The 5,262-nt window shown below is 37.1% G+C and overlaps 1 pseudogene; it reads right to left on the reverse strand.

The window, feature by feature from the left end:
- Positions 1-1,204: 1,204 nt before the first annotated feature.
- Positions 1,205-2,095, reverse strand: LOC147960680 (uncharacterized; annotated as a pseudogene).
- Between the last annotated feature and the right edge of the window lie 3,167 nt (positions 2,096-5,262).

Below are 5,262 nucleotides of genomic sequence, written 5' to 3' on the forward strand. Positions count from 1 at the left end.
AAAGTGGCATCTACAGTATAACCTCCTTGCAATAATTAACATATTATTCACTCATGTATGTAAAGTGTAGTTCACATAAATCACTGGCTTTCATCTGCTTCCTCATGTAACAAGACCACACATAATATATACTACAAATGAGATCATACATTACATTACCCTAAACCAATCCTAACACAGAAAAAGTTACTTGTTGTAATATTTTTTTATGTGTAACTGACATGAAGAAAGAATATACAAAAATATGATCTACACTGTGAAACACATTTACCAACAACCAATAGATAAAAACAAGAGTTTTCGTGAATAATTTTTATTAGTTTCTCCATGGGAAACAAATCTTTCCGGATCAATATGATGGATGGAAGTTATTATGGTACGAAGAATTGTCCATCTTCACCATAAAAAGATAATATGTAATTAAATTGATAGATGAACATTAACAGATTACTAATATGTTGAAGAGCATGTTTACACTAAAATATAGTTGGTGGAGGCTCTTGAATAAACTAAATATAGGAATGTGCATCGCAAATCTTGGAACGACTACGTCCCGCCACATACCCAATTCCAAAAAAACTGGTCTAAACCCCTGAGTCAGCTGCTCCACACTCTCAACTGGTCTAAACCCCCTCCCCCCAAGCCTCAAGAAACCAGTGCTCCACGCTCTTCAGGATGGCAGGCACCAATCCATGAACTGACGAACAACGAGTCAGCGCCAGTATGTTACAATTTGAACTGAATCCCCTATATTTCATAGATTTTACGTTTTGCAGTAAGTCAGTGACAGTACATTGCAATTCTCTTGGTAACAATTTCCAGTGTTGAGAGTCTTTTCTTCAATGATGACTTGTGTCAAAAACAAGCTAAGAAATAAGATGGGGGTGGAAAAATATGATTCCTTTGTTACATTCACTGAAAGAATATCATCATTCATTTATAAACCCTAAACTAATTTCTAGAAAAAATTACACGTTTATAAAAATTGAAGTACAGAAAAGTTGTCCTCTAACTTGTAAGCTTTCTTATCATTGTGAATCCTCTCTATATGAGATGTTGACACTTTGATATGTTTTTAACAATTAGTACTGTGTGATGTTATTATATTTCTAGAAGTTGTGATGTTATGATCAACTTTTTACTCTCTATTCAATATACTGATAATTAGTACTCTACATTTGTTATCATATCCATAAGCTATATGTCAAAAACAATGCATCATATTGTTACAAGATACCCAGTCCTTAGATTATAGTTTAAACAACACATTGACAATAGGTTTTATAACCTTCAAAACATCACCAGCAGCACACCAAAACACATCATCTCTCTTTACTTTGCTGCTGATATGCCTGAACAAACCTTGAGAAGCCCAACTAGAAGAATCCCATTCAGGTGAGCTAAACATCTACACTAGATTTGCTCTTACAGAAACTAACCTCTCTAATGTGATGAACACAACAACAAATTTCAGATAAGAACTGCTCAGAATCTCCTCTGGGACATAACTTTCTTTCAGTTCCATTGGTAGTGTATGGTGATATTAAAACCTTGTTATTTCCATTGCCTTTGTTATGACCTCACTGACATGTTCAAGTGCTGCTATTTTCTCAAGTAGAAGGTTGATGCAGAACTCAGCACATAGTGGGGCGAAGAATGAATGCCCTTGTTTCTTTTGCACATAATGCCATGCAATTCGCATATGTGGTGACACATCATTTGTGACAACTTGAACTATGTTGCGGGCGCCAGCATCATCAACCACATGAGAAAACACTAAAACTAGCTCATTCGTGTCCTTAGGGATTACAGAGATATTGATCGATCTGTAGAAGTACATACCTTTGTTGCAATGCACCAAAGCACTTATGAAACTTCTTTTACCACATCAACTCTTCCAACTATCCATAATTAAACTTCAACCACTTTTTCTCCATTCTGCCATGAGTTCCATTGCATGGTGCTCAGTTTCTTTTAGTTTCCCCTACAGAATGGATTCATATGTAGGAATTTCAGCCTGATCCCTATTGGAACCCACTTGAAGCATCTTCTTGAAAGATGTCAAGTTGAGAACATCCTGTCCAAGTACGAACATCCGGCCCAAGTCCAGCCTCAGTGATGAATTTGCCTATTGCTTTTGCTTACTGAGAATTGAAGTGAGCACCTATCTCCATCAAGTCAACACTCTACCCTAAAGATGTTTTTTTGTTGTTCATCGCAGAAGGATTTCAATATAGTAAGCAAGTGGCTTCTGCAATGTAAGCTCCCTGCAATAATTAACAACATATTATTCACTCATGTATGTAAAGTGTAATTCACATAAATTATTGGCTTTCAACTACTTCCTCATGTAACAAGACCGCACATGACATATACTACAAATGAGGTCATACATTACATTACCTGGAACCCATCCTAACCCAGAAAATATTAAACAAAGTTACTTGTTGTAATATTTTGTTATTTGTAACTGACATGAAGAAAGATTACACAAAAATGTGATATAGAGTGTGAAACACATTTACCAACAACCAACAGATAAAAACATGAGTTTTGACGAATATTTTTTTATTATTTTCACCACGGGCAACAAATCTTTTCAGATCAATATGGTGGATGGAAGTTATTATGGAACGACAGTTTAAGAATTATCCAACTTCACCATAAAAAAGATAATATGTAATTAAATTGAAGGATGAACATTAACAGATTACTGATATGTGGAAAAATATGTTTACACTAAAATACAATTGGTGGAGGCTCTTGAATAAACGAAAGATGGGAATGTGCGAGCAAGCTGGTCCTAAACCGCAAACCCAGGCGACCCAGGAAATTAAACAAACCATGTACCATTAGGCCATTAGCTTTTCCCGCCAAAGCTAATTTCTAGTGATAATATCCCTGCAAAGCTAGTTACCTACAGCAGATTTACCTTTTTGGAGCAAAAGTTAATTCCCATAAAACCATATTATATTTGTATATGTTCCCTCACCGAAAGTTTAAGCCCTCCCAGTCTTCTACTATGCACGTCACCCAAAAGAATAAAGAATTCAGCTAATCAAATCTAGCCATGTCAGTATTTACTCTAATGTGCCCAAAAAGCACAGAAACACTTCTAATTTATTTTGCCAAACCAGAAACCCTGAATCAGTGTAGGATATTTGTCGTGTCCAATTTATTTTGCTGAATCAGACACCGAACCTGAGTCAGATTCACATACCTGTGTCTAAGAGTCTCTTGCAGCACTCCAAATCAGCCAAATCCTAAACCTAAAAGTTGGGGGAGGATGAGTTATTTTCGGCATGTGCTCATATAAATCTAATTGGGAAGGCCTAGCTCAAGTCATGGGTATTCAATTGAATACCCATGATTTTGACAAAAAAACAATTATGTATACTACACATTCTGCATAGATATGTACGCAAGAAGCAAAACTGAGCTAAGATTAGAGAGTATTCAAAAATTCAGCCAATGAACTGCACCAGCCCGCCTCCCTCCTCCCACCTCTGACGTGGCCTAGTGGCCAAAAATGTTTCCAACAAAAGGAGGAACGGGAAAAAGCCCAAACAAATTTCCATCTGCATCGCAAAGATTAGAACGACTGCGTCCCGCCACAATCCCCAATTTAAAAAAATGGTCTAAACCCCTGCCTCAGCTCCTCCCAGTCCTCCAACACGCCCTGCCCCAAGCCTGAAGCAACCAGTGCTCCACGCTCTTTAGGCTGGCAGGCACCAGTCGATGAACTGACGAACAACGAGTCAATGACAGCATGTTACAATTTGAATTGAATCCCTTATGTTTCATGGTAGATGTTACGTTTTGCAGTAAGTCAGTGACAGTACATTGCAGTTCTCTCGGTAGCAACTCTTAGTGTTGCAGGCCTTTTCTTCAATGATGACTTGTGCAAAAAAAAAGATAAGAAACAAGATGGGGTGGGAAAAAAAGATTGCTTGGTTACATTCACTGAAAGGATGTCATCACTCATTTATAAACCCTAAACTCATTTCTAGAAAAAATCACAGGTTTATAAAAACTAAAGTACAGACAAGTTGTCCAACTTGTAAGTTTTCTTATCATTCTGAATCCTCTCTATATGAGATATTGACACCTTGATATGTTTTTAATAATTAGTACTCTGTTATGTTATTATATTTCTGGAAGTTGTGATGTTATGATCAATTATATACTCACTATTCAATATACTGATTAATTAGTACTCTACATTTTGTTATCAAATCTATAAGCTATATGTAAAAAAAATGCTTCATGTTGTTACAAAGTTTTTTTTGAACTTTGAAAACCCAATCTGGAAATCTAGGGCACGCCCCAAAATAGCTCCTCTCTCGTTCAGCACAGAGCCCTGACCTAGGCTACGGATCACAGTTCCTTCTCTTCCATCGAACCCCATTCCTGAAGAACTTGGCATTCCTTCTTGTCCACAGGTTCCAAAGAGCAATGATAACAATGGAGAGGAGAAAATTTTACCGTGAAATGTGGCGGGATCTATCAAGGATGAACCGACCGAAGCTGATACAAGATGGGTGCCAGATGGTGGACTAGCAAAGGTAGGCCAGAAGAGGATCATGGACCGTGCCGCTAGATCAAAAAACCGGGGGAAACCCTGGCCTCCTCGGGCTACGGTGTTTGGAAGTATCATTAAGTAGTTTTCAATTAGCCATGATTATAATCAGCTGCGACTAGGCTTTGTTTGGTTGTATATTTTGCTTACCTAAACTTTCTGAATGTTGAATGCCAGTTAAAATTAGACAACATCATCACTTACCTCAAAAGAATAAAAGACCACAACATCACTATTTTCACCAAAGGAAAGCAACTTCACTATTTCGTCAATCCTTGTATATTAGCCCGACAAAAAGAATTACTACTTCGGAGAGTAAGCAAACCTTGCATACCTGCATTCCTTGATCTTCCTTCTCTTAACTGGTCATGCAGCCACAAATAGTTAGGAATTCATGGATGATAATAGCATGATCGGTACTAATAATTTTTCTCTAGAAAAATATGCCAGATTATGCATGCATAGACATAATCGATGCAAGTGAAATTTAGAAACAAAAAATATGGGTAACAGAAATTTTTGGCGTGCCGAAAAGGTATCTCCATGTGTTCTCGGCCATTGTTCTGATGACTGAATGTCGAGGAAAAAACATTATGTTACAACATAAATAACCACAATTGTTTGTGCCCACATTCTGTTCAAGAAATTTGTGGTATCTATGTACTCAATTTTCAATTACTATA

This window comes from Triticum urartu, chromosome 7A, assembly GCF_056163025.1.
Source record: "Triticum urartu cultivar PI428250 chromosome 7A, HENAU_Tu73, whole genome shotgun sequence".
NCBI lineage: Eukaryota > Viridiplantae > Streptophyta > Magnoliopsida > Poales > Poaceae > Triticum > Triticum urartu.